General features: G+C 47.3%; 1 long non-coding RNA gene across 1 annotated transcript; it reads right to left on the bottom strand.

The window, feature by feature from the left end:
• Nucleotides 1–3,232: 3,232 nt before the first annotated feature.
• Nucleotides 3,233–6,357, bottom strand: LOC104975192 (uncharacterized). The gene is made up of 3 exons (XR_001494426.3): nucleotides 5,809–6,357; nucleotides 4,189–5,608; nucleotides 3,233–3,860 (listed from the first exon to the last, which is right to left on the bottom strand). It is a non-coding gene; the product is annotated as an uncharacterized lncRNA (long non-coding RNA).
• Nucleotides 6,358–13,485: the final 7,128 nt, after the last annotated feature.

The raw sequence follows: 13,485 nt of genomic DNA, 5'->3' as shown, positions 1-13,485 counted from the left end.
AGCAACTATAAGGAAAATAAGCAGAATCAAGCAAGCATATGTTATGTATCCAAGGAGTTTACCATGGATGGTAGAGCTGGTTGCCCAGAACCCAAAAAGATACTAAGCCACAGATACTGCAGACATATACATCAGCAGTGCTACTACTTCAAGGTCAGAAGCATGTCACTAGGCCAGAGCCAAAAATAGACGTTGTGGCATTCAGAGAGTAAAAATGCAAATCACAAACTGGGAGATGATTTTCGCAATAAGTAAATATCCAACAAGAGATTTTTATCCACATATGTGAAGAATGCCCACAAATCAAGAAGAAGGCAAAAGATTTAAACCATCACTTCACAAAAGAGGACGTTAAAAAAGCCAATGAACATTTGAAAAGTTGCTCAGTTTCATTAGTCAGTAGGAAAAGCAAATAAAACCACACTGAGACAGCCCTACACTCCAAACAGAATGGCTTAAAATTAAAACAGATCACACCAAGTGTTGACAAGAACTGTAATTCTTGTGCAACTGTAATTCTCAAACACTGCCAGCATAAGTTGGTACAACTGTAAATCAGCAAACTGTTGAGTAGAATCTACTAAAACTGAATTTATGAGTATCCTATGGGCCAGCAATTGCACTCTTAGAAATATGCCCAACAGAGATGTATACATGTTCAACAAAAGACGTGTATGAGGGTGTCCATAGTGGCACTCATTATTCATAACAGTCAAACACTGTAAGCAAGAGAGAAAAGGTCTAAAAAGAATGAAATATTGCCATTTGCAACAACACGGAAGGACCTAGGGATTACTATACTAAATGAAGTAAGTCAGAGGGAGAAAGACAAATATATGGTATCACTTATACTTATATCACAAATCTAAAAAATAATACAAATGAGCTTATTTATGAAACAGAAACCAATTCACAGACATGGAAAACGGACTATGGTTACCAATGGGAAAAGAGCGGGAGGGATAAATTAGGGGCATGGGATTTACAGATATAGCGCCATATATAAAGCAGATAAACAAGGATTTACTATATAGCACAAGGAACTACGTTTGATATCTTGTAATAATCTATAATGGAGAAGAATATTTAAAAAAAAGAACATATATATATCCAAGGACTTCCCTGGTGGCTCAGAAGGTAAAGCGTGTGCCTACAATGCGGGAGACCCAGGTTTGATCCCTGGGTTGGGAAGATCCCCTGGAGAAGGAAATGGCAACCCACTCCAGTATTCTTGCCTGGAAAATCCCATGGACGGAGGAGCCTGGTTGGCTACTGTCCATGGGGTTGCAAAGAGTCGGACACAACTGAGCGACTTCACTATCACTATATATATCCAAATCACTTTGCTCTACAACTGAAACTAACACAATACTGTACATCAACTATATTTCAATTTAGAGAGGGGGGGAAATGGGGGGCGGATTTCCCCGGTAGTCCAGTGGTTAAGAATCCACCATGCAATGCAGAGGATATAGGTTCAATCCCCAGTCGGGGAACTAAGTTCCCACATGCCTCTGAGCAACTAAGCCCACCTGTTGCAACTACTGAAGCCAGAGTGCTCCAGAGCCCACGTGCTACATCTACCAAGCCCACACGCCACAACGAGAGAGTCTGTGCGCTGGCAACGAAAGATCCCGCGTGACGAAATGAAGATCTTGCAAGCTGCAATTAAGATCTGACACAGCCAAATAAATGAAGTTTTTTTAAAAAGAGAGAGAGAAATAGAGAATGGGTCAATAGTAGTGGATTCATACAACCAAGTGTTAGACATTAAATGAGCTAACTACAACTACAAACCATGTAGATGCATCTCACAAACATATATTGAATAAAAACTGGCCAGACACAAAGAGTATACATACTACATAATTAGCTATATGTGACATTCAAAAACAGGCAAAACTAATCTATGTTGTTAGAAGTCAGAACAGTAATTATCCTGTGGGAAAATGGAAGGAGCTTACGGGTCATGTCCCATTTCTTGAATTGGGTTCTAGTTACACAGCTATGTTCAGTTTGTGAAAATTCACAGGGCTGTTTACTTTTGTTCACTCCTGTGTGATGCTGGAATAAAAAGTTTCCAAAAACTGGGACACCTGCAAAGCCACACACATGCTCAGTGAGGGGTAGCATGCACACTGCTGGACTGGATTAGGGCTTAGGACACCCCAGGGTTTGTCATGGGAACAAGGCTCACTTTCTTACCCCAAAGAGTGTCTTCCAAAGTCACTGCTCAGGACCCAAGAACTGGCTGAGAACTGTCCCCAGTGCTGCCTCTCTCGCCACTTCTCATGGACGAGGAATACAGCTTCCCCTTAAGAAAACAGCCTAAAGTTTCTAGAAGAAGATAGCCACATCCAGGAAGAGAGCAGTGTTCTGAAGATCGACACCTGATCGACACTTGGCAGGTCTCACCACTCTCAACTCTAAACATCCCAACTTTCCCAACTCTCATCCCACACATTCCTGTTAGAAGAAAAGAAACAAAGCACCCTGGATTCCTGCTGCGGAAAGTTCATTCAGAATAGCCTTTGGTGAGGGCCCCTGCCTGGGGGCATGGGGGAAGCAGCCCTCTCCCCGCTCCACCCCCCATCCAGGAGCACCAGCTCCAGATCAACCCAGGATTGAATAACTAGGTCACCGTGTAACTCAAATGGCCAAGAGATGGGGGGCATTGGGCCACTGGTTCAAAGATGTCACGGCAGGGTGCAGTTCACATTCTGCTAATTTCAACACAGTCAGTGACCCACCCCGCAAGAATGCACAGCTAGAGCCTCCCCTCTACTGTCACCAACAAAATGTATAATAATCAATTTGGTATTTCTTAAATTACACATAAAATAAAATGGAAAGGCCCACAAGGAACAGGAAAACCCAGACCAAGCGTTAAAGAACCAGGAAGATTCAGAAATGCCTGCTCCTCTCCGTGAGAGAGAAAGGCGATGTTTCCCCTACATAAGTTCCCCGCAATAATTTTTATTTGAATAAATAAATCCTGGTAAGTGAGAACCCAAATTTTCCCAAGGCCTGTATTTCTCCCCTGGATGTGTTTGGTAGGTGGTCCTTCCTCAGCAGTTGGGATAATCCTGACGATCCTGGGCAAGCTGGAAGGGAGCAAGTCTGTAAGGAAGCCAAGAAGTAATCCCCGCGACCCCTCTCCCCGCTCCCCACTCGCCGCTCCCCCGCCAGACTCCCAGGGTTAAGAAAGAAACCCTGTAAGGAATCACGAGACTGGAAATTAAGGGAGGCTGAATTTCACATTATCTAGATGGTTGGTGACTGTGTGCATCCTTAAGGGGACGAAAGGTATTTGTTATTTTTATTGGATTATTTTTCTTAAAAAAAAAAAAAGCCAGATACAACCGCCTTTGATACAGAAAGAGAAAAATGAGGAGATTGGGGTAACCGGGCTTAGAGGGTCAGGGCCCACCGGCAGGTCATCACATCTAAAAACACTTCCCCGCCAAGCCTGGCCTGCAGATCTCCGCCCAGGGTTCACCGTCGGAGGGGAAAGCCGAGAGCGACCCCAGGGCCTTTGCGAAGGCTAGAAGACTAGCCAACCTGCGCGGCCTCTTTCTTCTGCGCCCTGTCCTCAGACCCGGTCGTAGGCTGGCGAGGCGCCGCCGCCAGAGGCTAGAACGGCGGCCGGATTCGGAGGTCCCACTCACTCTCCGGGCTTGAAGGGTTCGAGCCTCTCCCCTCAGGAGCCGCCCGGAGCCCGCAGATTGCGGTGCGAAACAGCCTGGCGCGCCGCAGGGTCAAGAAGCCCAGTCTGCCTCCTCCAAGTGTCAAAGCTGATTTTCCTCCGGACGCGGGCAAGCAAGGTTGCCCACGAGGTGCCAAAGCGCTGCTCTCAACAACTATTTTCGTGGTTAGAAAAGGAAAAAGAAATCACCCCCTCCCTCGCGAGTAATAGGCACCCCAAGGCTTCCCCTAGACGGGTCGGTTTCAGCCTGTCAGTTTCGTCCTGGGCCCGAGTTCTAGCCCCCGCTTTCCCGGGACCTTCACCCTGGCCCCCGCCTCTTCTCCCCACCCTCCCAGACCCCGAAGGGGCGGCGGGGCCTGGCCGAGGGCGCTGCGCGTGACCCCGAGCGGAAGGGCCCCAGTCTGGGTCCTAATGCGGGTGGCGTCTCCCTTGACAGGCGGCGTTTGGGGACAACAGCGGGGACGGGAGATAAGGTGACATACCAGAGCAGATTTGGTGCGCGCGCTGATACTCCTCTCCCAACAGGAAACGCGGAGCTATTTAAAAGACCCTATCGATTACTTTATCTTTCCCGGAGGAAAGCTTCTTGCCGAGAGACAAAAGATGTTCCCTACCTAGAGATACAAGGCCACAACCCTCCACACACATGGGGACGGTCTGCACACGCGACGCCCAATGAGGGCGCAAGGACACACGTACCCCGGCGTGTGTGCCAAGCACGGCTCTGGAGGGCCGGAGAGGACAAGGAAGCAAGGGGAATTTTACGGGATCATCCGCTGTGCCCTTTGAAATATTTTTGACCGTGTGCACTTAGAACACACACAAAGAAAGTGCCTATGTACTTAAAATACGTGTCTGGGTACCCGTGTCGTTTCAGCAAATTTAAGGCGCACCAGTAAGCGCATTCAAAGCGGGTTTTACTGGTCTCTGGGAACGTATTCCGTAGATACACGTCTCAAAAGTAAACGCTCCATTGTGCTGTTTCTAAGTGCTTGAAAGTCTACAACAGTCATGTGTACACTTAAAGACTGGGGACGCGTCAACACGGCCCTTTAGACTCTAAAGTTCAGCGTGTGCTCTTCTCGCGTCTGAATTCGCGCATTTCGCCGATCTGTTGCGAGCGCAGAATGCCATCAGCCATATCCCCTCCGCTGACACTGAATCTGCTCTGGAATTCCGAAGTTTGTTGTCCGCCGGGTCCCCTGCGCCAAGCCCCAGGGAAGCTTTTAAGAAATACCTACGGAACCGAATTTCACGGAATCGAATTTTTTTTTTTTTTTTTTCTATGCAGCAATTTGCAATCTAGGCTTTCGCAATGTGCTCGGCTGTGAAAACTTTGCCGCATTTCGCAGAGCAGACTAAAGGCGGGACAAGGAAGGAAGATAAGGAAAAAGGAAAGGTGGCGGGCCTAGAAAGGTGGCGATCGCCCATTTCCAGCTTCATTTCGACACTGACCAGGCCGCAGCAATCCAGGGTGGAAGTTCCGGGGGCCGCGGTGTCAGCGCGAGCCAGGGAGGCCTCACAGACTCTCGAAGACCTCTCCGGAAAGCCTCGGCTGACGACCCCAGCCGGAGCCCCAGCACTGCTGACCCCGCGACGCTCCCCCACCCTCGAGCTATGGGCAAAAACAGGCAGCGGTTCTCCCAGGGCGCTTCCTCCCAAAGCTTCGCGTTCTTGCCAAAGGCTCTTCCAAAGCCGCGGCTCGCGAGCTGTCCACCCACCCACCGCGCAGGTGTGCCCCGGCCCTAGAAAATCCATTTTCCTTCTTCAGGGTTTTCCGAATCATTGTCTACCCAGCTCGAATGTCACCTGACTTTTCCAGCTGTGCTCTTCAGCGATGGGATCCTGAGTGACTAGTTGTAGCGGCGTCTCGGTTCTCTCCGCCGCTCCGCTCTGTGTTCGCTGGAGCGGTTTGCAGCAGGGAGGGGAGGCGGGGGACCGCCGGACAGAAGAGAAAGCACGAAATTAACACGAAACGACAACGGAAGTTTGAAAGCGATTTGGGAAACATTAACACGAGTTTTAAAGCGGGTCACACCCACGGACGCAGGATAAATTCGGTTATAGAAATAGACTCCCCAAAGCAGGAGAAGGTGGCTTACCCAAAAGATGCTGTTAACAAAAACTGTCAAGTCAGAAATGCAAAGGCGTCGGGAAAAGGTAGTTCCTCTCTGAAAAAAAGAAAACAAAAAAATATTTGTTAACGTATAATAATACTTAAATTTGCAGGAAATGTCTCTAGAAGGATGTACATTTGTTTTCAGCCAGTAACCACATGTGTGGGGTGGGAATTAACTGCGAAGGGGCAAAAGGAAGCCTTTTTAAATTTATGCAAATATTTTTGTATTTTTTTTAATTTTTGTAACTTTGTGGTGTTCCTTATACGGGTTTATTCATATGTCAAGACTCATCAAACAGTACAGTTAAACTGTGTTCGTTTTGTTCTAGGTTAATTATGCCTCAATAGAGTTTTGTTGTTTTTTTTTTTAATAAATAAATAAACTCAGAAACAACTTTGTCTTTAGGGATGGGAACTGGGTGGCTGAGGGAGAGGCCTGGGATACTCTGCATTGTATTACCCTTTTTATGTGTTTATTTTGGGTTTTCGTCATTGTTTTGTTTTTATGGTGTATTACTTATTCAAGATATATAATGAGGATATTCCCTGATGTGACTATAAAGCTATTGTTAAGGAAACCAACAAATGGAAGAAGATGTTATTACATCTCCTTGTAGGAATAAGAAAAAGTGCACCTTGCCCAAGTCCAGAAAATATCTGGGAAAGTGAAACATCTTTAAGGTATGTTCAGATTTGTTTCACTTGCTTGTTTGTTTGCTCCTGTGTTCCAGATACCAACGGAAAATGAGGACCCGAAACTTTTCTGGTGCTTGCATGTGGTGTGGGTGGTTGTCATCTCCTTGAGGACTGGAGGACTTAAAGGGCACCAGCCACGGGAGCGCTCCACGCAAGGCCACGAGCGGCTTTCCTGGCTGCTGTGCCCGGTATCCCACGAGTAGAGCACTATCCCGCTTGGAGCAAAGATGCGGTGGTCCCTTGCGCCGCCGCCGCCGGGAGAAGGCCAGATCCCGAACACCGTAAGAGTCCTCCCGAAGACGGAAGCAAGGTCTCGCTGAGGCTAAGCAGGCCTGCGGAATCTACGGAGCCCAGACCGGCCGCGGGGGGCGCAGCCTCTGTGGACCCAGGGCCTGGCCCACCTCCTTATGGAGAGCAGTGACTGCAAGGGTCCCACCTCTGTGTGGGGAACCAGATATAATATCCCTCCATTTATCGCCTGCAAGATAGGGAAGAGTCATTTTGGCCTTGTTAGGACAGATTCCAGATCTGGTTCTGACTCAGAGCTGTTTCAGATAGAGTTTTGGAGGCTGGCCCTCAAGAAACAGATGGACAGTGGGTCCAAGGCCAGGAGCCAGAAAATCCAGGACCTGCCAGAACAGCTAGCCTGGGAGCAGGGCCTGCGTGGGGTTAGCAAGCCTTCCTGCCAGCCTCATCAACTGCCACACTCACAGCCACCAGACCAACATCACTGTCAAGCAACAAGCCAGGGCACTGACTAATGTGGGGGAGCTGCATTCCCAGTGACCCCCTCAAAACCGGGGTCTAGCCCTGGACCCAAGGTCAGGGAGAAATCAGGAGGGCCAATTTGCTGAGTGCTATTTGGGACCATTGAGATCCTGTTCCTCCACACATGGGTGTTAAGTCCTTTCAGTCATGTCCGACTGTTTGTGACCCTATGGACTGTAGCCTGCCAGGCTCCTCTGTCCATGGGATTTTCCAAGCAAGAATACTGGAGTGGGTTGCCATGCCCTCCTCCAGGGATCTTCCCCACCCAGGGATCAAACCCACCCAGGTCTCTTATGTCTTCTGCATTGGCAGGTGGGTTCTTTACCACTAGCACCACCTGGGAAGCTTGTCTCTTGGTAGTGCTGCACAACGGTCACCCCACTCCCCTCCGTCTGAAGCCCCACTGACCACTCTCCTCACTCTTCCTACCACTAATGCCTTAGCTCCAGTTCTCTCTCAGACTGGAGACTTCATTGGATGGCTGCATGGGCAGAAGTTTCAAACTAGACACACCTTTGATTTGTAAGCTCCCAAAATGAGGGGTGGGGCCCGTTTAAATGTGCATTTTTTAAATGTACCCGCAGGGGATCCTGGCCTAGCTGTTTCCACAGCCCAGGAATCTCTGCCCCTTTTGTAAAGGTATAACGTGATTCATTATATTTGGGGTTTATCTTGGTTTTAAGTCTCTTAAAAGGTAATAGATGCATATGGTAGGCAACAAAACAAAAAACAAAAGAAGGAAGTTGTCCTTAAAAATGTACTAAAAGTCATGTTTTATTCCTGACCTCCCCTCCCCCATTACTCTTCCCCAGAAGTTTTCATTATATTTTGCTTATCCTTCCAAAAAAAGAAATTCATATAAGCACACACACACAAACACACACATATATATATATATACACATATGCCCATATTTAAAATAGAAATTTTACATCTTGGTTTGATATTTAATGTCTCAAAATGTATCCCTAAGAATACATATAAATGAAGTAATTTTTTCTCATGGCTGCTAGTTTTGTGTTCTATTGGTGAACATAATTTTCTTCAATCAGTCTTCCAAGATAGATATATTGGTTTTTAAAAAATGTTTTGATTCTTAAAAAAAAAAATACAACTGCAATGAAAATACTTTTCTATACATACATGTGTGTGTATAGAATACTCCTAGAAGTGGAAGTATTTGTTCAAAGGGCTTATATATTTTTTATTTTGATAGCACTAAATTGCTCTGAAGTTTACCAGTTCACACTTTCAATCAACAATGTAAGAGAGTGACGAGGCAGAGTAATTATCAGATTCTGTGATCTTTATCAAGCTGGTGAGTAAAAACATTTGCCTCATGGTTTGTGGTTTTTAATTTCTTCCTTCTTTCATTCCTTTAAACTAGCAAAGTTCTGCTACTCCTGCCCAATTTTTCAATTGTTTTGCTGAGTCATTTTCTTGTTGATTTACAGAAACTCTTTTCATACTGTGGAAATCAGAGGGGTTTTGGTCATTATTTCTAGCACTTAAACTGTGTGTCATTTTCTCTTTGATTCTATTCTGTTTTGTTTATTAAAAAAAATATATTTAGGTATTTATTTATTTGGCTTCCTTGGGTCTCCCAGTTGCAGCATGTGGGAGCTTTAGTTGTGGCACAAGAATCCTTCATAGTGGCACTGTGGGATCTAGTTCCCTGCCCACGGATCAAATTGGGCCCCCCGCACTGGGATCAAGCCACTGGACCAGCAGGGAAGTCCTTCCACTCTGATCTTGTTTTGTTTTTTGTTTTGCTGTACACGTTATTTTTATGCCATCAGGTGATACAATTCAATTTCTACGTCTTTAGTTCTGCTTATCCACTCTTCCAAATATATAAACACTCCAAACTTATTATCTTAGTCATCTATAGCACTGCTATGTTTCATTTCTTAAGTTTAAATTTTTAATCTCTCTGGAATTAAATATATGTAGTGTGAGATTAAGGCTATCCAGGTATCTCAGCTGGTAAAGAATCTGCTTGCAATACAGGAGACCCTGGCTTGATTCCTGGGTCGGGAATTTCCCCTGGAGAAGGGAGAGGCTACCCACTCCAGTATTCTTGGGCTTCCCTGGTGGCTCAGACAGTAAAGAATCTGCCTGCAATTCGGGAGACCGGAGTTGGGAAGATCCCCTGGAGGAGGGCATGGCAACCCACTCCAGAATTCTTGCTTGGAGAATCCCCATGGACAGAGGAGCCTGGTGGGCTACATAGAGTCTATGGGATTATGAAGTGTTGGGCATGAATGACTAAGCACAGCACAGCACCGTGTGAGAATAATCCATTCACCTTTCCCTAACATCACTTTCAATTTATGTGGAATGTGTGTTGCTGTATGGACCACACTCCCCCAAATAGCATAATGTCACAATTAACAGGTACCTTATTTACCATGTTAGCCAGTTTCATTTTGTAAGTTAGACAACCACCAATATGCCTCTCCGCCCTTCCCCACTGCCCAGGTGAGTCCAAGTAACAACACGGGATGTTTCTCAGCACAGCTGGGAAGGGACCCTAAGTACACCTAAAACCACCAAGGAGGGGGCACAGGTTCAATCTCTGGCTGAGGAAGTAAGATCCTGAGTGCTCTCAGGAAGGGAGGGAGGGGAGCGAGGGGAAAAAACACCAAGGATACAAAGATGAAACCAGTAACCAGAGAAGAAAAAGAACATGCTCAAGACGAGCCAGTCAGAGGAGCAGGGCTAGAACCCAGAACTGGCTCACTGTCTAGTACGCATTTGGTACAACTCTGCCTCCTTCAGGGTCTGTGTGTCTGGGGCTGTGCAACCCCAGTCCATCAGTGTGACTCAAGGATGCACGGACTCTGGTGGTCCAGGGGTTAAGAGTCCCCCTTACAGCGCAGGGAACGTGAGATCGATCCCTGATGGGGGAACTGGGATCCCACATGCCAGGGGGCAGTCAAGTCATACATGGCAACGACTGAACCTGCACTCTGGAACCCACGCCTCACAGCTAGAGAGAGGCCTGTGTGCCGGGGTGAGAGATCCCGCATGCTGCAACGAAGAGCCAAAGAGCCAAAAACAAATAAATAAATAACTTTTTAAAGAAGAGATGTAGAAATCAGGCCAAGTATCCATTAGTGACTAATGAGTCACCTGGAGGCTGGGTGGAAGTTCTGGCCCATTCTTCTAGGCCTTTCTCCGGGCTTCCCCCACCCATCTTCGCACCTTCAACATAAACTCACACACCACCTAGCAGCCAGGCGGATCTGCCTGCTCTCTCCACTTTTGTGTGCTCCAGGTCCTTCTTATGGCTGAACAACTTTGGACAGACAGTCTTTAAAGCAGCCCAGAGGACTTCCTGCCTGTCCCAGCTGGCTAGAGAAGGCTAGACCCTGGGGCAAAGGAAGCCACAAGGCTGAGAGATTACAGGGGCCTGGGAGACATGGAGATAGTATTTCCAAGACTCTACTCAGACTGACCAGAAATCAAGACCAGTTTATAATCGGTGGGGCCCAGCGCACAACAAATGAAATGTGGAGCCTCTTGTTCAAAACTTACCAAGAATTTTCAGACAGCAACAACAGAACACAGAGCCCTTCTAAGCTCAGGCCCGTGTGAGTGCACAGTTGGCAGACCCATGAAGCCAGCTTTCAGGGAAGGACAGGGTTAGTTAAAGGGGCAGGCAGGAGAAGGGTTCCCCCCCACCCCAGATTTCTACAGCTCAGATTTTAGGGTAGAAGTGAACTGGGGGATTAGTCGTAATAGCCAAAAGGTGGAAACAACCCAAATGTCCATCAACTGATGAATATAGAAGCAAAATACGGTATACCCATACAACAGGATATCATTCTGTCATAAAAAGGAGCAAAGTACTGATATGTGCTATAACATGGATGAACCTTGAAGAAAACATTACGCTAAGTGAAAGAAGCCACATGTTACGTGATTCCATTTGTCTGAAATGTCTAAAATGGGTCAATGTATAGAGACAGAAAGTAGATTAATTAGTAGTGATCTCGAGCTGGGGAGGTGGGAGATAGGGGAAGGCGTTGGAGTTGGTGGCTAAAGCCTACAGGTTTCCTTTGGAGATGATTAAAAAAATGTCCTAGAATTAGTTGTGTCATGATTGCAACTGTGAAAATATTGAAAGTCCTTGAATTGCATACCTTAAATGGATAAATTATATCTATTATCTCTCAATAAAGTTGTTACCTAAGAAGAAGAGAAGATTAAGGATGTGGGGGAGGTGGAGGGGGTAAGAAATGGAGGAGATTGTGGAGGAAATGGAAGAAGAGGGGGAGGAGGAATTTTAAATGTCTCCCTCCCCTCTCTCCCTCACTCAGGTGAACTATATGTCAGAAGTCCCCTTGGCTTTGGCGAAGCCAGCAACCCCAGTCCAGCAGCCTGGCCCTCCTCTCTAGCTACGTGGGGTATGTACTGGGGGAAGGAGTAGTGTTCTGCTTCCTCTCCAGATGATACTTCAGCGATGTGCACTTAAAAAACAATAACAATTCATAGTTCAGTTCAGCCGCTCAGTCTTGTCCAACTCTTTGCGACCCCATGGACTAAAGTATGCCAGGCCTCCCTGTCCATCACCAACTCCCTGAGTTTACTCAAACTCATGTCCCCTGAGTTGGTGATGCCATCCAACCACCTCATCCTCTGTCATCCCTTCTCTCACGCTCAATTTTTCCCAGCATTAAGGTCTTTTCAAATGTGTCAGCTCTTCACATCAGGTGGCCAAGGTATTGGAGTTTTAGCTTCAGCATCAGTCCTTCCAATGAATATTCAGGATTGATTTCTTTTAGGATGGACTGGTTGGATCTCCTTGCAGTCCAAGGGACTCTCAAGAGTCTTCTCCAACACCACAGTTCAAAAGCATCAATTCTTCGGTGCTCAGCTTTCTTCACAGTCCAACTCTCACATCCATACATGACCACTGGAAAAACCATAGCCTAGACTAGACGGACCTTTGTTGGTAAAGTAATGTCTCTGCTTTTTATACGCTGTCTAGGTTGGTCATAACTTTCCTTCCAAGGAGTAAACGTCTTTTAATTTCATGGCTGTAGTCACCATCTGCAGTGATTTTGGAGCCCCCAAAATAAAGTATATCTCTGTTTCCACTGTTTTCCCATCTATTCTCCATGAAGTGATGGGGCCAGATGTCATGATCTTAGTTTTCTGAATGTTGAGCTTTAAGCCAACTTTTTCACTCTCTTCTTTCACTTTCATCAAGAGGCTCTACAGTTCTTTGCTTTCTGCCATAATGATTCACAGGTCTGTAGTTAATCCTGTGTTCGAATCCTGAAATTGTCCCTTTCCGTCTGTGTGACCCTGAACAAGTCACGTCACCTCTCTGAGTGTCTTTCTCCTCTCGGGAGCGATCGAGATAAGCAAATCTGGGATGACGTTCGAGGGCAAATGGCTCCTCCAGTGGGAGCGCAAGACACTGGAACCAGCTGAGCCCCTGGAACAAGGCAAGTCCGGGGCAGGCAAAAGCCAGTGCCGCGGAGCCCGCTGGGACTCTTCCGGAGCCCGAGCGAGGGCGGCAGCCCCGAGAGATGCCCCCAAGTCTCAAGCCCCGGCCCGAAAGGAAGCCAGGACGGCTGAGGGGCCCCGCGGCCGGGGAGCCAGGGAGCCGGGGCCAGGGCCGGGAACCGGCCGCAGCGCCGCTACTCATCCATCAGCCGGACGAAGAGCAGAGGCGCGCTCTCGGCCCTCTGTTTGCTTTCTCGCCAATTATTGCCGTGCCGTAGCCCCTTTGTTGATACAGTAGTCCGAAAAAGTGCTAATGTTCATTTATCAGGGGGCCTGCCGGGGACTCCCACGAGTTGCGATTCTTTCCAAAATATAAACACGGGGCGAGCGTCCCAGACAGAAATCCCCATCTGTTTCCCCGGCGCGGGCCGAGAGCGAGGCGTTGTTGAAGATAAAGCCGAGGATAACGCCGCCTGTCTCCAATGGACGTCTCCCCGGCGCATTAATGACATTCCCGGTGATAGTTCCAGCTTATCTTTCAATTAATCATATATACCTTTTGCGGCCGGCCGTGCTGATTGCAGGAAAGCGGGGGCCGGCTCAGGCCGCTCCGATCGCTTTTCAATTAATAATATTTTATGTGCGCAGAACGCGTTCCAGTCACCCTGGAATTTGGCTCATCTTAAAGCACCGACTCTTTAAAAGGCAAGGAAATGGATAGATTTTCGATCTCTCC

Source organism: Bos taurus, chromosome 20 (assembly GCF_002263795.3).
Source record: "Bos taurus isolate L1 Dominette 01449 registration number 42190680 breed Hereford chromosome 20, ARS-UCD2.0, whole genome shotgun sequence".
Taxonomy (NCBI): Eukaryota; Metazoa; Chordata; class Mammalia; order Artiodactyla; family Bovidae; genus Bos; species Bos taurus.
This window is presented reverse-complemented; position numbering and strand designations above follow the sequence as displayed.